This window comes from Xyrauchen texanus, chromosome 35, assembly GCF_025860055.1.
Source record: "Xyrauchen texanus isolate HMW12.3.18 chromosome 35, RBS_HiC_50CHRs, whole genome shotgun sequence".
Classification (NCBI taxonomy): Eukaryota; Metazoa; Chordata; class Actinopteri; order Cypriniformes; family Catostomidae; genus Xyrauchen; species Xyrauchen texanus.
The window spans coordinates 22,413,888-22,437,955 of NC_068310.1; the positions used below are offsets into that span (position 1 = coordinate 22,413,888).

Sequence of the window (24,068 nt, forward strand, 5' to 3'; positions counted from 1 at the left end):
AATCAAATGCAAAGTAATCTCTTCAGTAATCAAAATACTTTTGAATGTAACTGTGTTCTAATTACCAAGTATTTCAATTGCAACTAGTTGAATACAGTTCCTTATATTTTATATTTTAAATACGTGATCCTGTTACATGTATTCCGTTACTCCCCAGGATATAGCCTATCTATTTTTGCAATGTCAGGGTGTTCTGGGTGGTTAGGTGGATGCTAGGGTATTACCAAATGGTTGTTAGATGTTTGTTAAAAGCCCAAGTCAAAAGATCATGCCCAGGTCTCTATTCGCTCATTGTGTGTGCAATGTAATCTTTTTTGGCATAAATTAAATTCTCAACTTGTAATGACATCCTGATATGCGTGAGGACAGGGGACCTTTTCAGTGAAATTCGATGGAATTTTCCACTTATTTTTCATCTGACATTTATGTTTTTGAATAAAAACAATTATTCTGTATTTGTTCCAAACAGCAACAACGTATATGAACAAAGTATTACAATTATCTTTTTTTTTTCACTCAAAGAGCAAACCCTTCTTTCTGACTCATGAATGGTTGAAGGGTTGAATGAAATGAAGGGTTTGCTACATATATCAGAACATTAACACCATTGATATAGTATAGGTCAGGGGTCGGCAACCTATGGCATATGTGCCAGCACTGGCACACGGAGAGGTAATCACTGGCAAGAGGTGAGTAGACTATTTTATTTATATAAATTCCAAACCTGCATTCCAGTCTACATCTTGATGTAATCCTTCCTCATGATCACGCAGCATGTTTTCATGAGCTGAATGGGAGGCTAAACAAAAAGTTAAAATGTGAGGAGACTGCAGCATACCCAACAGACTTGTGCAGCGTGTGCAAGCCATTCACGCATCACAAGCCGGCAGCGCTTCACTTTTGGTTAATCACGCAAGTAAACACACCCGCTTTGCTTCCATCAGGCTGCGTGGATGACAGCCTACATTACGTTTTTAATTTGTTTTGTTTTATTGCTTTCAGAGCAAAATGTAATATGGAAAACACCACTATTATTCATTGAGATTTCCAACCCAGCATACAGGTACACCCTTTTTAAACCATGGTCACACTCAAAATAACACTAAATTATTAAAAGAGACAACATAAACCCACATTGTGGGATTAAAAAATGTAGTCTATTCAAAATATACATTAAACCAGGAAATAAAGTTGTAGGATTTTGCAGCTGTGATTCTCCTAAAAGGGATAAATAGTTGATCGGCGAATGGCTTTCACACGTATTGCGAGTCTCGCTAGTCTTGGCACATTGACCAGGAAAATTTTAAATGGCACTACATTTCAAAAAGGTTGCAGACCCCTGGTATACGTGGTGCTCTTCCAGGTGAAATGCTTCAATAAAAGTGTATCTTCAGTGGACAAACAAGCATATGTTTGTGTGTATAATTAAAAGGGAGGTGTACGGAACAGGGTCTTAATGAACAGAACAGTTGTTAGGAATTTTCTCTCAAATCAGAAGGGTTAAAATAAAAGGACATGAAATTGATTTGAAATGCTATTTCACACCCATGATTGCTTCTGTGTGTGGATATCAAGGGCTTCGCTAATATGAATAATGCATTATTTGTTAGAAAAGATTAATTAATATCACAGATTGTGTAGATCTTTGTGCCACTAATATAAATTTCACAGGGTAGGATGCAACAGGGAAGTTAGATATTGATTATGAGAAATGCAGGACCCAAATAATGGCTTAATGTTTTAATTATCTGTAATAGTTTTAAGCATTCCCAATGGGCAGACTCGCACATAGTGAAAATTACAGTATAAAATATTTGCCGTATGATTTTAGAGACTAAATCATTAAAAATGAATGATTGTGTGCGACAAGAATGATTCAGTTTGTGTGTGTGTGTGTGAGTGTGTGTATATATATATGCCTGACTGCTTTCGCCATAATGAAAAGTTAATGCAATATGAATCAGTGCTCATACAGAAAAATAAAATACAGGGGAAATCACATTCTAAAATGTGCAATGGATAACAAAAGCTGGGTAAATTTTTTTAAATCATGTTGCTCTTTTCACTTGTAAGTACATTTAGCCAGGGCTTATTAAAGCAGGTGTTATGCATACAGGGGCAATTCTAAAGGTCAGATGTTTTTTCTAACTTTCTATGACCTGCTTTAGCAGCAAAGATCCACAACGTATCCAGCTCGTATAATTAACAACATTCAGAAAGGCCACAAAGCTGCATGTCTACATTTGCGAGATCAAAATTTATTTCAAAGAAAACAAAAACATCTATCGATGTTCAAATATAGTGCATGCCCAGAGGCAAAGCAGGAGAGGACATGCACCATAAATAAGTTAAAGCTTAATTTTTGATCCATGCTATGTCTGGTAATGCTAGGGTGGTGACAGATTGGGAGTTGATACTGACCTCAGTGATCTTTTATGTAGAATGAGTCAACAGGCTGATAGGTGAGCTCTCTCTAAACTTTATATTTTAGTTTGGTAAAAGTAGTTTGGTAAAAGAACCTTGAAATTACTTTGAATTGACAAGAAACAATTAACATAAATATTAAGAAATAAATATTCCTGTTAATTGTTTGCTTTGTCATTGTATAGAGGTAAGGAAGACATGTAAAATTGAGGGAGCAAGTTGTACATTTTCAGACAATGGACCAGATTTGTATAGATGTACAGCATCCTGATAAATATGAAGATAAAAAAGACTGTTGACAGCACAGAGGAAAAGCTAATCAGCTCGAATGAGCACCCATGGAAACCATGGAAACATGCCCGGTCACGGATCAGAGGTGATATTTAATTAAATAATTTCAGTTGTATTTCCCCCGGTGTGCAGCAGTCACTCTATTAATTGAATCAACTCAAAACATCATCATTGCAAACAACTGTACATAAAGTATGTGTATTGCAGAGTGTATGCTGTATGGCAGGCTATGGTCTCTTTGGGTGGCATGGAATGGTATTGCTAAGTGGTATTGCTAAGCCATTTCAGCTCTAATGAGCTTCTTCATGGACATCACAGCCAACCTACTCAACGATGAGTGGCTCCACAATGTCACTAAAGAAAAGTTCAGTCTAAAAATAACATAATGAGAAAGAGCTGTTTACATACAGATCCAGGTGGGCCATTTAACTGTTTTAGACTGAAGCATGCTAGCAGCTGAGCGGGGGCAAGGTCTTTCAAAAACAGACTTTACCTTACATTCACTAGCATATATTTCACACACTGTTAATCCAAAGCTTGTGACCCTTCTTTCCTATTAGCTCACCATTGGCTATACGGTTGTCTTAAGCATTACCACCTGCTGCAGTTTTTCTGCTGGATGCTTTATCCAGCCTATCTTTGTGCCCTGTCCACCAGCTTCTCACACAGCTTCTGCCCATCCTCTGCAGATCAGATAATCAGTCACCAAACCAGAATCTACTAAAATGCAAGATTTAAAATTGCTGTCAGTGATGTTTAAATACACATCATTTTTAGATTAAAAGAATATTCTGGGTACAAAACTAGTTGTCAGTCGACAGCACTTGTGGCTGTGGCAGAGGACCGGTAGTTGTTCCAGTGCCTGATCACCAGAGAGGGGGCTGGCACTGCGAGGTTCACTGCGAGAACATGACCATGGCAATTTTGCGGTCGCGGCAACAGAAAGCACGCCACTCCAGCCACCCCTGCATTGCTCCTTCTTCCCATGAGGATGGTGCGGCTGGCCATGGAGGCGATCTGGGCACGGCAGCGGGTGCGGCTCCACCAGGCTATGCCCCCTTGGACCACCCGCCCCCCGGTATGCTTGTTGACTCCCGTCCGTGATCGGGGCAACCAGCCTGCCTATCCTCTAGATCTCGAGGTGGATGAGCTCGCCGCTGCATCGGAGAGTGCGCCGTCTGACACTGATGACTCCCCTGGACTGCTGCCTTCGGGCCAGCACGCCCAGGCTGAGGCTGACGCGCAGATGTCAGATATGCTTGCCCGGGCCGCCGCCAGCGTGATGCTGGACTGGAACCCTCCGTCCTCCCCACAGCCATCGCGGTTGGATGACTGGTTCTTGGGGGCTCCACGTCGAACTTGATGTATTTCTCCGCTTTTATACCCGTATGTCCGGGGCAGGGTATGCAAATACTGTCTGCCTAATACCCATTGGCCTTTTTTCATAGATCAGAGGCATATTCGGCACTCAAGAGAAACCCCTAGTGTCGCTTCTTCGACACAACGTCTCGTTCCCTCCATCAGGGAACGGAGGTTACATCCGTAACCTAGACGTTCTTCTTTCAACCAAACACAATCTAGTTATATTAAAAAATATCCTGGCTCTGGAGAAATGATGAACGTGAAAGCACAGAGGATAGAGACAACGAAAACACAGGTCACAAATTAGAAGACAACAACAAGGATTTTTAAAGGAACTTGTCGGAGGATTTCGAAATTAGAGAAGAGGAGAGTTTTTTGCCCAGCCTTATTTGTTTGAACTGCAGCACACCAACCAGGAACTTCTTTCAACAGTCTGTACTACAACTGCACTCATTATTACATTTGTAGGGATATGTGCAGATATAAATGACACATGATACAGAATTATGATATGATAAATACAGGCATATCTGGATAATATATTTTATATGGATTTCTAGAAACTACAATATTGGCTTAATCTGGTTATTATTCAAAGAGCTGGGTATCAATACAGATTTCGGGGTCGGGGTGGGTCAGGATCCCCTATCTGAGGGTTGTCCCCCCCTAAAATATAATTAAAATATGTGTATTGTAAATAATATAATGATATATTCTTAAAATAATTTTTTAAGAAATAAAATAATACAAATGCAAACGGGGCAACAACAAAAAACCCCTTGGTGTCCCCTTCAAAAATTGCTCTTGAGAATTGTTATGTTTATTGTCCCCCCCCAACATTTTGATGAAATTTTCGCCCCTGATTGCATTTACATTTATGTTATAAAACATGAACAAGTGTAATATTCAATGTTTTTGTGTTAATAAATGTAATAAATTTACATTAGTTGTAAGAACCTTAAATGCAAATAAGAGTGTGGAGCTGTATGGGTAAACACCTGAACACCTGAAAATATTGTCAACTCAACAGGGTACATTTGTCCATTTATCTACCACGGTGGGTGCGTTCATGAATCGTCTGCATGTTTCCTGTCATGGGGGAAATCAGGTAGCTAAAATGCACTGCAATACACAAACAATGCTTCCCACTCTGTCATTTTGCAATACGGAAACTAGATGGCCATACCCTAGTTCTTATGTAAATTACTCTTGTGGCCCTGTGCATTTTTGTCTTGTAGAGAGCAGCTAAAGGAGAAATGCTCGTTGTGGCAGCAGCAGTGGGCGTCACAAGTTGTTTTGGGGCTCCAGTTAGCAGTGAGTTGACGCCAACCTGCTGGTGTCCTTTAGTCCTAAGAATTACAAAATAGGCTGAAATGCATCTCTTCAGTCATTCAGACTCACCGGCCATGTACGCACTGCAGCTAAAGCAAAATACAGTCGTCAGTCCTCTTCAGATTAATCCTGCTCCATACACACTGAGTTTGCATTTGCATTTGAAATTATTGCAGTACTTTGTTATACTATCCTTAAGAACAGTAACAATATTAATGCTAATAGGTCTAATAAGGGAAAGTGCAGGGAGTTGATCCTGTTTGGAGATGAGCAGGAACAGTTGAGGACATGGAGATCCATATTGTTTATTAAAGTTTTTTTGGTTTGTTAGTTTGTTTGTTTTGTTTCAGCAGGCAAAGTTGTGTAGTTTTGTGTATCTGTATACAAATTTTTTTTTCATAATTTTTTGAATAAATAAAACAGGCTACTAATACTGAGAAAAATAACTAGTAAAAAATATGTATGCATGACTCTTTTAATAATAATAAACAACAATAGTAACAATAATAATAATAACAGTAGGCGGCAGCACAAAAGCATTTGTCATTACATCGATGGCTGTGGTCCTTGACTTTGTGACAGAATTTGGCCCTTGGTGAAAACTAATTGGGGAACCCTGCACCTGAACTGAACATTTAGTTGTTAATGAAATAGCGAGATGATCTTTCTCTGCCTAACTTGTATCTATATCACCCTTTTTCCTTCATAGGCATTCTGTTCAGTATAAAGGTTTTGGGGACTCATTGTTCAGTCAGAGATTACTGTACCTGCTTCTTTGCAGTGGCTTGTGGAGCAATCAGCTTCAGGCTGCTGTCTGTCTGTAGTAGAGATAAAGGCGAGAGCGTTCACACTACCTAGAGCACCCCTGATGGATGGTACCAGTTTCCTCACAGTAATCTCAAATAACGCCCTGATGGCCTTATGAGATTTCAATGAATTGAGGCATAATTGAATTAAGATAGGAGCACATCACTTTAATGTATTCTATCTGAAATAATCTATTTCATTCAAGAACTCCCCAAAAAAGAGGGATGTTTAAGAGAGATGATTACATTTTTCTTTGATCTATGTCCACCATCTAGAGCTAGGCCCTGTTTAAAACCAGCTATACTGCTGAGTTGCCTTACCAGCCCTTTGAAGTATTCATTTTTGCTCTGCTTGGGTAAGATGTCAAATTAAGTCATCAGTATTGAGGGTAATATGTGACTGTCCACCAATCCATTCAATTACCAACATAATATGTAAGTGGTGTCCTAAAGTCTGAGAAGGTCAGAAATTAATGGGGCTTGGGGCATAAATGCCACTGAAAGTGACAAAAATGCTCCCAAAATGCAAAATGTAGGGACAAAAAATGCCCCCATTATGAATTCCCTCTCTAACATTTGCTTTCTTAGCATAATATATATTCTCACTAAAGATGATTGATGCTAATTTAAATTTCTGGGCAACAAACTTACTGAATTCATTTGGTATTTATATTAATAAATTGATTAAATTAATTATGAAAAATGCCCTCATGAAGATAAAAAATACCCTTAGAAATCAGATATAGGGGACAAAAATGTCCCCATAATATCTTTTTTTATTTCTGACCTTGGTCTGTGACCACTTTGAAAATCTGAGATTCAAAATCAAATTTAAAAACCTAATATTAAACAGAAACTTTAAAGATCCTTTAAAACAAATAAATATTATGAAGTAAAATGACAGAAAAATATTCCTTATATTGACGTATTTCAAGGTCATGAATCAAATAAGCATCTAGGTTTCTTTGAAGCACACAAGATGCTCGTTAGAGCTCACACTGTACCAAATTTTGAAATTCATGTAAATTTTTCAGTTCAACTTTTCACTCAAATTGCTGTGCAAATAATATTATATGTTATTGACAAATTGCATTTAGAAGAAGAAAAATGTGCAACTAGAAGCATTTTATGTGGTCTTAATTTGGATCCCACTATACACATATACATTTAAATATATATCTTAAAATATACACATTCTTTTTCATAAAATTCCATCAAATTGAATTGAGCTAAAAAAAAACTAAATATTTTAAGTTTAAATCATTTTAAACTTGAGAATTGAGATGTGCAAATTCCAAATTAGGCTAAAATGTTTTTTTGAGTGCTTGCACAACTACAATTGTGTGTGCTCCACATTATTAGTCTTGTCCCTGAACAATAATGATTATGTTTATAATCATTATTAAGCATTGCTCATAATACTTACTAATATCTGTAACCTTATGATATGTCTCATAATTAAATTTGTATTACGATTCATTATGCAGTAATTGTCCTCTTGACGTTTCCTTCTTTCTTTCAATTCAGGCTGATCTGAGGGGTTATCAGCTGTGTTTACTTATTCTGTTATCACTGGGCTCTGCGATTCACAAAGAAAAAAAAAACCCATCAGCAGACTTCTGGATGAGCATCAGAAAGATTTATTCCCTCCTGCAGACTGAAATATCGTATCATACGATTTGATGTTTTACTTTGTTGTCTAATAGGCCAACATAGGGAAATATGTGCTTTGTGATTAGAAGCCTCATAATATTTGTTGCAATCTAACCTCATGCTACTTAACATTTGGATTTTTTATCTAGAAAGGCACTTTTTTCAGCCAGTGTGGCATTTCTCCTAGACTGCTTTACGTTTTATCACTCAGCAGGACGTTTCACAGCTTCTGAGGTGAGGATTGGTCCTATTCTTGAATATTAACAGTGTGCTGAAAAAAAATGTAACAGGTTTTATTCAAGACAAAAATATATTTTAACACCACTGAATCTTCAAGGAAGGTTACAGCAACTAAACTTTTTAAAGGTTAGATTAGGTAGAAACTGCTCCTTATTAAAACAATTGCAGGTGACCTCTTTTTATAGTGTAAATTAAAATTAAATGCCATTAGTCTTTACTTTAAATTTCACTTTGTTTCCTATTAACTTACAATGAAGCAGCTGCTTACTTCCCTGTTAGACAGCACTTCATGTTACACAGTTTCCCTGAATGCCAATGGGCTGCCTGAGCCTCAGAACACATTTTGGCAGGCATGGAACACACCTGGCGGAAGTTATTTGAAACACTGGGATTTTTTTATTCTGATGAAGCTGACATTAAAGGAATATTAGATCAAATTCCTTACCGGTTGATGAGCATTTTAATGCAAATTAAAATGCAAGGTTTTCAAAACATGACTTCATAATTTCAAACTGCTCTCAGTAAGGTTGAGCTGTTGTTCATGGCTTGTACCTTGCCTTTACCTGCTGGCTACTTCATGCCAGTTTTTGTTTATGGTAGGTAAAATTAGCTCATTATAATGTCCAACATAGAGCGTGTTTACATACACAGTAATACGCTGAAAACTATGACAGCACAAGAAAAACATGTTTACATGAGACTTGAACTCATTGAGTTAAGGGGCAGTCAGTCACACGACTTTCAGCATGCAAAATTGTTTTAGACACAGCAACGGACAGGATATGATGTCACACATGAGGGCTTTTGGTTTTAATAAATAATAAAATCACAAATAACAAATAATATTATGTTTAAAAATGTCAAAATATACCATCTCTACTTTCCTGCAACAATAATACAAGCAGCTTTGAAATATGTATTGTAAGATGTGAGTGTGTGACATGTCAATCTTCCATTGGTCAAACAACTCATCATACGAATTCACAGGTCAGAATCTGCCACATTTCAATTTTTGTGCACAACAGAATACAACATTTCTTTGCATGAGCTTATGCTTCTGGTCTTCCGCTTTCAGATGATATTGAATGGGAGTGAATGGAGCACAAGGTGTTGTGCAGCATGTTAAGCATAATCGGTGTAAGATTGTGTATGTGAAAAGTGCTCAGTGTTTATTCGTACATTATGACATATCAACATCTATAATTGGCTAATAAAAATATTAACAAATTGTTTATTTCTTCTATCTTGTCTTCAGATATCCACAACCACTACAATTTGTAGTTGTACAAATGGAAAAATTTAGTTAAAGGGATAGTTCACCCCAAAATGTTATTTCTCTTCATTTACTCACCCTCATGCCATCCCCGATATGTATGACTTTATTTTTCTTCAGAATACAAATGAAGATTTTTAGAAGAATATTTCAGCTCTGTAGGTCCATAAAATGCAAGTGAATGGGTGCCAAATTTTTTAAGCTCCAAAAAGCACATATAGCCATCATAAAAGTAATCGTTTTAGACCAGTGGATTAATTAATGTCTTCTGAAGCAAAACGCTAGGTGTGTGTGTGTGTGTGTGTGTGTGTGTGTGTGTGTGTGTGTGTGTGTGTGTGTGTGTGGCGTGTATTTATCACTTTGTGGGGACCAAATGTCCCCATAAGGATAGTAAAACCCGAAATTTTTGACCTTGTGGGGACATTTTGTCGGTCCCCATGAGGAAAACAGCTTATAAATCATACTAAATTATGTTTTTTGAAAATGTAAAAATGCAGAAAGTTTTCTGTGAGGGTTAGGGTTAGGGGTAGGGTTAGGTTTAGGGGATAGAATATAAAGTTTGTACAGTATAAAAACCATTATGTCTATGGAAAGTCCCCATAAAACATGGAAACACAACATGTGTGTGTGTTTGTATGTGTGTGTGTGTGTGTGTGTGTGTGTGTGTGTGTGTGTGTGTGTGTGTGAAAAGAAATGGATACATTTTCAAAGATAAAACATTTTGCTGCCCATTCACTTGCATTTTATGGACCTATAGAGCTAAAATATTCTTCTAAAAATCTTGATTTGTGCTCTGCTAAACACACCTTGGATGGCACGAAGGTGAATGATGTGAGAATTTTCATTTTTGGGTGAACTATTCCTTTAATTTAAACATATGCAGTTTTTAATTAACCCAATGAACCAAAAGATGTTTGAATGTCTTACAGCCCCATTAAAACAATTGTCTGTGGTTTAGACACAGCAAATAGTTTGATAAACACAGAAGGCTACACTTTAGAAGGTAAACAAACTTATTAACCCATCAATTTACTGACAGGATTATCAATACTGCAGGCTGACTCAGATGATAAGGCTTCTCTCAATGTATTGATGGGGCTGTATTCTCAAGTGTGTGTGTGTGTGTGTGTGTGTGTGTGTATAGGAGCAGCAGCCTACTCTGGGGCTGTGACACACACACACTATCTCCTGCCCTATTGGCTCTTGAAATGACCAGCCAGTGCACTCATGCAGTACCCACCCTGGTTGCTATGCTGGTGTCCTACGCAATTGCTCATACGAAGCATCGTCCATCCTTCTACAATGGCATATCGCTTATCCGGGCTTGTCTAAAGTGAGTAAACTGTTTGCTTGCTGCCTTCAGGTTATTGGAGATTTAAAGGGATAATTCACCCCTAAATGAAAACTAAAACCTGTAATATACTGATGGAAGTATACTTTACTATGTTCTAAACCCATATTACTTTTTTCTTCTTCTCAACACAAAAGGCAGAATGTTAGGGACTGACAGCCTCAGTCATTATTCACTTTCATTGCATTTTATTTTTTTAACAATGAAAGTGAATGGTGACTGAGAGTGTTATTCTGCCGATCATCTCCTTTTGTGTTTCACAGAAGACAGACAGCCATACGGGTTCATAACAACATCAAGATGAGTTCTTGATGACAGAAATTTCCAGCGGTCTCTCTCCACTCTGCACTCTGCTGCAGACTACACCCCTGGGCGCTTCGACAGCGCTTCTGAAAGAGTTTTATTTTCTCTAAAAGAGTGTGCACAGTGTGCACTTTACTCAGTGCAAAACCTGAACGAACTTGTCTGCTGGCCTCCCTTTTTTACCTGTATGTCAGGGGGAGTGGCATGCAATTTCAACTCACCAATTCTCATTGGCATTTTCTCAAAGATCTGAAGGTTTTCGGGCTCTCAAGATTGACCCCTAGTGTCACTTCATCGACACAACGTCTCGTTCCCTCCATCAGGGTAATTCTTTTGATGACACAGCCTCACTGCTTTTTTGTTCCAAATCAAGACCTTGATGGTTGCTCATGGTCAGTAGGTTAAATTGATTTAATCATGAACGCTGTCCCACAGGTTGGCCCATGTTCAGATCAAGCAGTTCATGATCCCAGCAGAGGTTGTGCTAGAGAGAGCTGAGAGATCAACAAGTGTGCAGAAAATCCTAAACACTAGCACAGAGACTAAATTCCCTGTAGTGGACTCTCATGGTGAGTCTAATTATGATATTACATGCTACAGTTACATTAGGGTTTTGGAGGATATCTTTTTGAGGCATTACTGTATGCATATATTTGATAGGAAACACACCATGAATAAAAAAAATTCAAATATTTACAGATAATATACGTACATACACTAAGAACCCATCTTTTCAAGTACGGAGACTTGCTACTGCTAGAAAATACACAGATCTTAATATTTTTGAGTGAGTGCGCTAACTAAATGTGTGAATTGGATCAAACAAAAACTGGACTAGAGCATACACATACGAAATTGAAAGCAGAGACAAATTGCTAATCATTTTATTCTTCTTTGAATCAAATTCTTCCATTGAATTCCAATTTAACCCCCGCTTACATGTCAGTAACTCAATGACACAATCTCTCTTAGCTCAATGGCAATCTAAGCTCTTCACTTTAATAATACACCACATATCTTGACAAAGAAAGGCGAAAGCCAGTGAAATATGTGTGACAAGGGCCAAAGGCCAAATTATTTAGTGATGATGGCTATAGAAATAACAGAGAAAGCACTTTCAAGATAATGTTCCAATGCAGTAGTACAATGACAGCACTACTGAATGGAATGAGACTAATTCAGAGTCTTGCGCTAAGCAATGTAATTTGCTTTCCCTCCCCTTGTCTCTCAGACTCCCCCACTCTCCTAGGCACAGTCAACAAATCACAGCTGTGGGACTTTTTGAAAGAGCATACAAATTTGGAAATTGAATCCTTAATGTGTTGAGTCATAACAAGAACCGTGTAGAGATACTGATGGAAAATGGTAAACAAATAATAATATTCAAGTAATAAAAAAATATACATGGATTTAGGGTTCAGACTCTGGATTCTCAGCATCCCTAAATCATTTATCTTGCAGGGTTTAAATTATAACCTAGAAGAAGTAGGCTCCATTCAACCTGTTCGGCTATAACTGACTCCTGAAACTACTGTAAAGCAGTATAAGAATAAACCAGTGGATTACCACAATTATTACACGACTCGCTAGAACACTTGATTCTAAATGGTCAGTCAGATTGAGCGGTCAAATATCTTTATATAATGATGTGGCAGCGGGGGCGTGGTCAAGCGCCCGTCCGGGAGAGAAAAGCGGTAAGGGCGCTTACACCTGAGCTAAATTATGTCTAACACCTGTGTCTAATTTCAGTAAGCATGGGGAGAGCGGCATATAAAGCAGCAGCGACAGAGCCTCGGAAAGAGAGAGAATGACAAGGGAACCCAGTGTTCCCACGAAAGACATTATTGTGTACCCTGTAAAAGAATAAAAACCCTGTTACCTGAAGAAGTTTTCCTGTGTTTTCCCTCTCTCAGAGCGAGAGCGTTCCGGATGAAATGCCTGTAGAAGTTGGTAAAGCCAAGGAAGCATTGTAGCTCCTTAACAGACACAGGTAAGGGCCACTGCAGTACAGCTTGTACTTTGGAGGAGTCCATGTCAACTCCTTCTGGGGAGATGATATACCCCAGGAGTGAAATAGTGGACTGGTGGAATTCACATTTCTCCATTTTGGCATAAAGCTGATGTTGAATAAGATGGTTGAGTACCACTCTGACATATTGAATGTGTTCATTGAGGAAAGACGAGAATATCAGGATGTCGGCGATATAAACTAGAACCCACTTGCCAATAATGTCCTGGAAAATGTAATTTACAAAAGGCTTGGAAGAATGAAGGACTATTGTAAAGTCCAAAAGGCATCACCTGATATTCATAGTAGCCCGTGTGTGTAGAAAAGGCTGTTTTCCATTCATCCCCCTCCTGGATGCAGATCAAGTTGTAGGCATTACGAAGATCCAGCTTAGTGTAGATTTAGCCATTTCTTAAAGGGGTCATATAATGCCATTTTTGTACAAGTTAATATGAATCTTTAGGGTCTAAATGAAAACTTTGTAATATACGTTTATTAAAAATTCTCATTAGTATTTTAAGAAAACACTCATTTTACCTGCTCAGAAACAGCTCTGTTTTCAGCACGCCGTTTCAGTGCATATGACTTTAAATGATAATGAGCTTTGGTCACCCCGCCCCTCCGTTAGGGTTAGTGATTTGCAAAGATTAATATAAAGGTTAATAAAACGTTACACTTACTTCTTCTGGAGGTGCAGAGGGAATATAAATAGTTGGTACCGAATCTTTTTTCAGCAGCAGCTTCTTAGCAAAACCAGCTTTATACTGACCCTCGTTTATAAAGCAGTCTGGTGAAAAATGATTTGCGCAAACATGAACGCATTGATGTTGCTCGTGGGGAATATTCCCATCGTAAACAAAACTCAGCCACTGCGTCTTCAGTGGTTCAGATTTAGGAACATCAAAATGACTGCTGTGTTCGTTATTACACCGAAGAACAGAACACCATAATCGCTTAGGCGCCATTCTGCTCCAGTGTATCAACAATGATGATGGACTATGATTGACAGCTCGCTCACGAGCGAGGGCGGTCTGTGTTGAAACACTGCTGTCAATCAACAATCCTGGGAGGGGTGTCCGACCGTGTGACGTCACACGGTCGAACGGCTCGATTTGAGGCAGGGGAAAATATATAAGGAGATTAAAACAAAAACACTGGATGGATTTTTATCATAATAGGATGGTTGTGTACAGGGACAGCCAACACACATTTCAGTACAATCAACTTGAAAAAGTGCATGTACCATTATATGACCCCTTTAACAACTCTAGTGCAGGTGGCACCAGAGGAAGGGGGTAACGATACTTGACGGTGACAGAGTTCAGACCTCGATAGTCAATGCATGGACGAAGACCCCCATCCTTTTTTCCTGTGAAGAAGAAAGCCGCTGAAGCTGAAGAGGTGGAATGCTGAATGAAACCTCTTTCTAGGGATTCTGCTATGTATTCCTCTATAACTTTAGTTTCTAGTTCAGACAAGGGGTAAATTCATCCACGTGGAGGAGAGGAGCCTGGAAAAATGTCGATAGCACAGTCACAGGAATGGTGAGGAGGAAGTTGGTTAGCTTTAGTTTTACTGAATGCTTCCCGGAGATCCGAATAGCATTGTGGTAGGGTTGACATTTCCTTTTCTGGGAGGATAGTCGTGGTACATACCGGAGGATGAGAGATGGGTTCAGTGAGGTTGAGGCAGGACTGAAAACAGGAAGAACTCCAACAAGTAATTTGTCCATCTCTCCAGGAAATCTCTGGGTTGTGAAGTCTCAGCCATGGTAAGCCAAGAACAATCGGTCTTTTTGGAGAATAAGTGACCAGGAACTTAATTTCCTCATGATGAAAGAGTCTGACTTGGAGATGAATGTGTTGAGTTATCTACTGAATCTTGCCGGAGCCCAGGGTTCGACCCTCTAGTCCTGCGACTTGTAATGGAGGGACACAAGGGACAAAAGAAAATTTTAAATTCATGGCGAGGGCCAGGTCCATGAAATTACCTGCAGCCCCAGAATCTAAAATGGTTGACATATGCTGTTCGTTATTCTGAACATGCAGAGTGACTGTAACAGTGCGGAGGGCGGCTACACACCTGGCCCCTAATCAGGCTAATCAAGCCTCAAAGAGGGATAAAGGCCGACTAGAGACTGCAGTGGGACAGAGAGAGAGAGATTTACAGGCAGCTGTCTGACAACTTTTTGTGTTTGTCTGTTTAAGTTCAAAATTAAAATATAATTTATATTCTCAAGACGGCTCTCGCCTCCTCCATTCCATTAATCCCTTTATACTGGTGCCGAAATCTGGGAAGGAGGAGGGATGCGCCATAATAGAGTCCTCGGCACTACCATCCACCCCAACGGAGCAGCCGCGGCCATCCGCCAGAGGATGGAGGAGCAGGCCGCCTGAGAGCGGAAGAATGGCCGCCGACCTTGAAGGAAGAAGGGGCTCCTAACCGACCACCTGGAGCGGTCAGACACCTACCAGCTGCTGAAATATGGCGGGGTATGAGACCGCTGACCGCGAGTGGGGAGGGGCTCCTGGCCGACCACCTGGAGCAGGAGAACCACTGCCAGGAGTGGGGGAGACCCCTTCTGTTTCCCGAGAACACGGCAGGGTGTTCTGTCTGCCAGGGGCTGGAAGAATGCCTTCGATCCGTCCGGGGAGGCGCGGCTGTCATCCGTTGGAGGTTGGAGGAGTGGCCGAGGACCAAGCTATGGTGTATTGGAGAACCGACGGTTTTGTTAATTTGGCATGATCGCCGTTACGGCGTGTAGGTGCCAAATTTTTTTTTGTTTCCCTCCCCTTGTCCCCTTCCTCATCCAGGTAGATGGGGGATGACTTGCCAGCAGTTAGGCACACCCCTCCCCAGGGAAAGGAGGGGGGGTGTATGTCATGCCGTGGGCTCCCCAGCCTGAGAGAACGAGGGAGGAATGTGACAGGGTGGAGGGCCGGGCCGGGTCGTGATTATACACACCCGTTTCCTTATCGGGCTAATTAAGCCTCAGAGAAGGATAAAGGCCGATTGCGGATGGTGGTGTGACGAGAGAGAGATCGTTTATGGACATGTCCGTCATGTGTGGGTGTTTGTCTTTTGTTTAAGTTAATCATTAAAATATTGTTTATATCGCCAGGCCGGTTCTCGCCTCCTCCTTTCCATTGAACTGCTTTACAGAATCAACTGGAGAATTCAACACTCACTGCCATGAACCCCTTCCTAGGGGGATGAGTAGGGCAGCCAGCCAGTAAATGTTCAGACTGTCCGCAGTAGATGCAGAGTCTCTCTCTGAGATGGCGTTGTCGCTCTTCACTGGCATGGGAGGAACAACCTACTTGCTTGGGCTTGTGAAGACAGGTTGCAGTGATGTATGTAGAAGATGATTGCATAGAGTTGGTAAGATGATGGGCTCTGATCAGGTTGTCCAGGCGAATGGCGAGTTTAATGAAATCATCCAAAGATCTCCCCTTATCATGATATGCTAGCTCCGTTTGATGGTCAGGGTTTAATCCTTTTCCGAACAACAGTTTTCGTGTATCCTCCACCCACACGGTTTGTGCTACTAGAGTGCGGAACGATAAAGCAAATTCAGTGGCTGATTTATTATTCTGCTTTAGACATAACTGAAGTTCTCCAGGGTCCTTACCACTGTCATGTTCATTGTTGTCCATTGTTCTTTTGTGTACTTTTATTTTGAAAATTCCTGTTCAGTTCCTAGTTTTGTCACATCCTGTTTTCCCTCCATGTTTTGTATCTGGTTTTATTGGTTCATTGTTTGATTACCTTGATTCAGTTCTTGTTTGTCATTGGTTTTAGTTAATTATCTTGTTATCCTGTTTCAGAGTTCTGTTTGTTGATTGGCCTTGTTACCCTTGTCCTTGTGTATTTAAACCCTGTTTGTTCCTTCATTCCCTTGTCGGTCGTTGAATGTTGTTGTACGTGAATGTTATGGTTGTTTCTCCTGCCTGTGGATGTTTTTTCATGTTCATGTTGTTTTCTTCTCGTGGATATTTCTTTGTTCCTGTTTGTTTGCCCTCACTTTGATTTATAATAAAGAACCTGCTTTTGGATCCGCACCTCCTCGTCTGCCTTCACTCCTACATTCGTTACAGAACGACCGACCACACTATGGATCCAGCGGTTCAGCAAGCGAACTACCAGCTGCTTTGCCTAAAGCAAGAGGACCGACCGATGGAGGACCACATCCGTGACTTCCTTGAGCTGGCAAACATCTCCGACTTCCCGGACTCGGCCTTGGTGGTTTTCTTCTGGGGTAACCTGAACCCTTCACTGAAGGAGCGGTTGCCACCGGCGACACGCGGCTGGACGCTCTGTGATTTTGTGGCGGAGACGCTGCTGGTATGCGGCTCGCCACTTACTGTGGATGTTGTGGATGAGGATCCTGCCTCCCCTCCCACGGCGGTGACTCTCCAGTCGTCCCTAGCTCTCCCTGTCTCGCCAGCCCCTACGGTCAGTGTGCAAACCGCCACGCCTGTTGCCGTCATCGAGCCTGCACGGTCCACTTCGTCTGCCCGGAGGAGAGTGAGAAGACGGGCTTCTGCCTCCTGGTTCGCGCCTGCCCCGGTCTGCGAGCCAGAGCCCACGCATGTCACGGTGAGCGAGCCAGAGCCCACGCATGTCACGGTGAGCGAGCCAGAGCCCACGCATGTCACTGTGAGTGATCCTGAGTCCTCGTCAGCCACGGTCAGCGAACCCAAGCCAGCGCATGCCTCGGTCACCCAGCCAGTACCTGTCGCCTCAGAAGTCAGTGAGCCAGTGCCGATAGCCTCAAACGTCAATGAGCCAGTGCCTGTAGCCTCAGATATCTGTGAGCCAGCGCCTGTAGCCTCGACCGTCCCTGAGCCAGCGCCTGTAGCCTCGACCGTCCCAGAGCCAGCGCCTGTAGCCTCGACCGTCCCAGAGCCAGCGCCAGCAGCCATGACCGTCCAAGAGCCAGCGCCTCCCGAGCCTTCCAGGGCTCCTCCTCCCAAGTCTCTCGAGTCTTCCAGGACTCCTCCTCCCGAGCCTTCCAGGGCTCCGCCTCCCAAGTCTCTCGAGTCTTCCAGGGCTCCGCCACTCGAGCCTCCCAGGGCTCCCCCTCTCAAGTCTCTCGAGTCTTCTAGGGCTCCTCCTCCCGAGCTTTCCAGAGCTCCGCCTACCGAGTTTCCCGAGCTTTCCAGAGCTCCGCCTTCCGAGTTTCCCGAGCTTTCCAGAGCTCCGCCTTCCGAGTTACCCGAGCTTTCCAGAGCTTCGACTTCCGAGTTACCCGAGCTTTCCAGAGCTCCGCCTTCCGAGTTACCTGAGCTTACCAGAGCTCCGCCTTCCGAGCTTTCCAGAGCCCCGCCTACCGAGCATCCTGAGCTTTCCAGAGCTCCGCCTCCCGAGCTTCCCAGAGCTCCACCTCTCAAGCCTCTCGAGCCTTCCAGGGCTCCTCCCCCCGAGCCTCCCAGGGCTCCGCCTCTCAAGTCTCTTGAGCCTCTCGAGCCTTCCAGGGCTCCGCCTCTCAAGCCTTCCAGGGCTCCTCCTCCCGAGCCTCCTAGGGCTCCGCCTCTCAAGTCTCTCGAGTCTTCCAGGGCTCCTCCTCCCGAGCCTCCCAGGGCTCCGCCTCTCAAGTCTCTCGAGCCTCTCGAGCCTTCCAGTGCTCCGCCTCTCAAGTCTCTTGAGCCTCTCGAGCCTTCCAGGGCTCTGCCTCTCAAACCTTCCAGGGCTCCTCCTCCCGAGCCTCCTAGGGCTCCGCCTCTCAAGTCTCTCGAGTCTTCCAGGGCTCCGTCTCTCAAGTCTCCCGAGCTTTCCAGAGCTCCTCCTCTCGAGCCTCCTGGGGCTCCGCCTCTCAAGCCCCTCGAGCCTTCCAGGGCTCCACCTCCCAAGTCTCTCGAGCCTTCCAGGGCTCCGCCTCCCAAGTCTCTCGAGCCTTCCAGGGCTCCGCCTCCCAAGTCTCTCGAGTCTTCTAGGGCTCCGCCCCTCAAGCTTCTCAAGCCTACCAGGGCACCGCCCCTCAAGCCTCTTGAGCCTTCCAGGGTTCCGCCTCCTATGGCTCAGCCTCCTACTGCTCCGCCTCCCGAGCCTCCTACAGCTCCGCCTCCTATGGCTCAGCCTCCTACGGCTCTGCCTCCCGAGCCTCCTACGGCTCCGCCTCCTATGGCTCAGCCTCCTACGGCTCCGCCTCCCGAGCCTCCTACGGCTCCGCCTCCTGCGGCTCTGCCTCCCGAGCCTCCTACGGCTCCGCCTCCTGAGCCTCCTACGGCTCCGCCCCCCGAGCCTCCTACGGCTCCACCTCCCGAGCCTCCTACGGCTCCGCCTCCCGAGCCTCCTACGGCTCCGCCTCCCACGGCTCTGCCTCTCCAGTCTCCTACGGCTCAACCTTCCTCCGCTCCACCTCCGAAGCCTTCCAGCTCACCGCCTGAAGAACCTCCTACGGCGCCACCTCCCTCGGCTCCGCCTCCTAAGCCCCCCACGGTCCTGCCTACGCCTCCTTCAACGCAGCCTCCCAAGTCTTCTACGGCTCCGCCTCCGAAGTCCTCCTTGGCTCCACCTCACGCGGCTCCACCGGTCCCTATCTGGCGGCCACCACCCAGGTCCCCCAAACCTACCCACATCCCGTGGTCAACCCCCAGGACCTATCCTTGCCCTGTGGCCCACTCCCAGGCCCCCTGAGCCCATCCTTGCTCTGAGGCCAGCTCCCAGACCTCCTGAACCGGTCCTTGCCCCATGGCCATCTCCTAGGCCACCTAGATCGGCCTCTATCCTGTTGCCTCCTCCTAGGCCCCCTGAGCCGGCCCTTGCCTTATGGCCAGCCCCCGGGCCATCTAAACCTGTCCCTGTCCTGAGGCTGCCTCCCAGGCCTCCTAGACCTGTTCCCATCCTGTGGCCGCCTCCCAGGCCTCCTGACCCGGCCCCTGTCCTGTGGCCTCCTCCCGGGCCCCCTGACCCAGTCCCTGTCCTGTGGCCTCCTCCCAGGCCTCCTGAACCTGCCCCTGTCCAGTGGCCTCCTCCCCGGTCCCCCAGACCTATCCTTGCCCGGTCGATACCTCCCTGGCCCACTAACCCTGTCCCTTTGTGCCCCCCGGGGCTGCCTAATGGGCCCTGTGGACTGTCTCATCTCCATTTGTGCCCCCGTGGACTGTCTCATTTCCCCCTTGGACTTCCTGCCTGCCCTCTGTGCCCCCTTGGACTTCCTGTCTGCCCCTTGCACCTCCGTGACCTGCCTGTCTTGCCCTCTGCGCCCCCTGGACTTCCAGCCTGCCCATTGTGCCCCCCTGGTCTGTCTGTCTGCCCATGTGCCCACTTGGACTGTCTGTTTGCCCCTGGTGCCCTTATGTTGTTTTTGTGGGTTTTTGTCTTTTGTTTTTTGTTTCAGGATCGTCTGGAATCCGATCCTTTTGAGGGGGGATTCTGTCATGTTCATTGTTGTCCTTTGTTCTTTTGTGTACTTTTATTTTGAAAATTCCTGTTCAGTTCCTAGTTTTGTCACATCCTGTTTTCTCTCCATGTTTTGTATCTGGTTTTATTGGTTCATTGTTTGATTACCTTGATTCAGTTCTTGTTTGTCATTGGTTTTAGTTAATTATCTTGTTATCCTGTTTCAGAGTTCTGTTTGTTGATTGGCTTTGTTACCCTTGTCTTTGTGTATTTAAACCCTGTTTGTTCCTTCATTCCCTTGTCGGTCGTTGAATGTTGTTGTACGTGAATGTTATGGTTGTTTCTCCTGCCTGTGGATGTTTTTTCATGTTCATGTTCATGTTGTTTTCCCCTCGTGGATATTTCTTTGTTCCTGTTTGTTTGCCCTCACTTTGATTTATAATAAAGAACCTGCTTTTGGATCCGCACCTCCTCGTCTGCCTTCACTCCTACATTCGTTACAACCACCCTCGGTGTGCACAAAAACGTCCCGCAAGCAAGATAGGAAGTGAGACACATATCCCTTTAAGTTGTTTTCTCGACTCCAAACATCTAGAGCTTTGCCTGACAGCAGTGAAATAATGAAGGCAACGCGAGCTTCATCGTTGGATACATATGATGTAATTGAGATAGAAAAAGTTCACATTGTAATTGAAATCCTTGTCACTTACTGGGTGATCTGTCAAATTTCTCTGGAAGTGAGAGTCGAGGATTAACAACAGCCGTAGAGGGTGTTGAGCTGCAGGTGGGATTGCTAGTGGAAACCCCCTTCGGCAATACACATGGGTTGGATGCATTGATTTGAAGACCTCTTCCATGCTGAAACAAGCTTATGTAACTGTAGATAAACTGTTGGATGATTTAAGTTTGGTGAAGTCTTCTGTAGTGAAGATGCCGGGGCAGTGGCGTTTAGATGTGCAGTTTAATAAGACAAATAAATAGTAAATAGTAAAAACAAAGTAACAAAACAAAAGGCAAAAACAAAAGGCAGGCAAGGGATCGGTTCACAAATAGGCAGTCCAGAAAGGCAAACAAGGTAAGTCCTATAGGCAAACAGGTAATCCAATAAACAGGCAATAAATCCCAAAATACACAAGCAAGCTGGGGAATATGGAGAACAGGCAGGAGTCCGACATGAATATGTGGAAACTGGGAACTTAAATAGACAGGGTTAATGTGGAACAGGTGGAAGGGTAATCAGTCTGACAGAAAGGTTTATGGGAAGGTTTATGTACTTTGTGAAATGTTAATAGTCAGGTGACGGTGACCTCTGGCGGCGTTCAGGGGAGATGGCAGGCGCTGTGGGTTTAACACCTTGTTACAAGTTCCTGATCACCCTGATCGGGTTTATTTGGTGTTAATGTCTGGCTGGCTGTACACTGCCTTACTTAGGTTTCCTTTATATAATGTATTTGATAATGTTTGTTAATGTTCTTATAGGCCTCATTGTACCATGAGTGTGACAGGCAAGCAGTGATTGTTTGTGACAGAGAGTGGGCAGCTGTGTGGCGTCATCACATGGAAAGAGGTGATAAGACCAGCCAGCTCTCAAGGACAAACATATACACATACTCATACATACAATATATACGCAAACCATATACTGAGGTATACAATGGTTACATGGACCAAATACATAAAGCAAATAGCCTGTCCTAATATAACTTTTTCTCCAGATGACGAAAATAATTGAAGAGATGGCAAAGGAAGTATGATTCACGGAAAACAAGATCAGATGGCAATTCGGAACAGACATAACTTTATACTTTCCACTAAAAATCTCATAATTTTAATAAGCATACTTAATTTTTCCTCAGGTGGTAATTTTGCTTGGATTATGACTTGGAGATCAAGTAATTATTCATAGTAAATTGATGAGGACATGAGGAGAAATCTTGTGAAATGAAACAGCAATTTAGTATAGTACAACGAGGTTAAAGGCTCCTCAGGGCCTGTGCAGTGACAGAACTTAAAATAAATTAAAAAAAAATCGTTATCCTAACTTTTACTCCAAGTTTGGGTTTAAAGCCCCGAATCCCATGTCACCTTTGTATTTTTTTGGATTTTATTCTGAACACATAATTGTATATATATTATTTAAATATATATAATATTTTCTCATCATTTACTCACCCTCATGCCATCTCAGATGTGTATGTGTGACAGGGCAGAGGGCGGGGCCGGGTCGTGATTCTACACACCCGGTCCCTAATCAGCCTAATCAAGCCACCGAGAGGGATAAAGGCCGACTGCGGACGGTGGGGCGAGAAAGAGAGAGCGTTTACGGGCAGCTGTCCGACATATGTGTGTGTTTGTGTCTTTTGGTTTAAGTTCTTAATTAAATATTATTTATATTGTCAAGCCGGTTCTCGCCTCCTTTTCATTAATCCCTTTACAGTATGACTTTCATTCTTCTGCTTAACACAAACTAATATTTTCAGAAGAATATTTCAGCTCTGTTGGTCTTCACAAAGCAAATTAAGGGGTACGAAAATGTTTAGGCTCCAAAAGCACATAAAAGCAGCACAAAAGTAATCCAATATAGTGATCCATATGACTTCAGTGGATAAATCCATATTTTCAGAAGTGATATGATAGGTGTGGGTGAGAAAAAAATAAATACTTAAGTCCTTGTTTACTATCAATCTCCACTTTCACATTCTACTTTTGTTTTTGGCCATTCAAATTTTCTGTGCATTTCGTTTGGAAAAAAAAAATATGCAATTAAACTAAATGGTGACTAAGGCTGACAATTCTTCCTACAATCTCCTTTTGTGTTCCACACGAGAAAAAGAGTACCAGTAATTCATGCTTGGAACAACATGAGGGTGAGTGAAAACAACAGTGACATAATAAAAAAAGTTCGGTAAACAATTCCTTTAAGGGAGGCTTTTAAACCGTTTCTATCCTACTGTTATCTGTCCCTATATACTCCCGAAAAAAAGGGATGTAACTGGGAGTGGTAACCTCAAGGTGAAATTTTCTGTAAATCTAATATTTATAGCTCATTCTGGGTACATAAATGCACTATTGTGTACCTTTCAATATATATTTATTTGTTTAGTTCTTTTTGGGAACAAAAAACATACATTTTTGTCTCCATAAGGGTACAATATGTTCCCCAAAACAAGGGTACCACACCAATGACAGCATTGGGGTTAGGTTAGGGTTAGTACCTAAAACAGTACTATTTTGTCTGATAGTCCATGAGCAGTAGGGACAGAACCAAAGATGTTGACTGACTAACTGACCCTGTAACATATTGAAAATAATTTACATGTATTGTGTTCAAATGAAATGCAATATCTTTTTGTAAATTTTGCAGCTTTTAAGCACTGGGATAAAAGTACTGAGTGCTGAACAAAGGCTTCAGTAATAAAAAAACCTATCTTTGATTTCTCAGCCATCCCAAATACTTTCCCATATCTGCATTTCTGACATTATTCCTTATTTGCTTTGAATTAATAATAATTCATTTAAATTCTCACTGTATTCTTCCTTAAATATTTAGCTGAAATTGAATTCCAGTTACAAACATAATTTCAATTCAACTCACCACCCCGGAATCTTTATCTACACAATTAAATCCTACTCCAAACCTCCCCCAGACCACAAAAGCAGCCACACACACTATCTGACACC

General features: G+C 42.9%; 1 pseudogene; it reads left to right on the plus strand.

The window, feature by feature from the left end:
• The first annotated feature begins 3,706 nt into the window (after positions 1-3,706).
• Positions 3,707-22,141, plus strand: LOC127628561 (chloride channel protein ClC-Kb-like; annotated as a pseudogene).
• Positions 22,142-24,068: the final 1,927 nt, after the last annotated feature.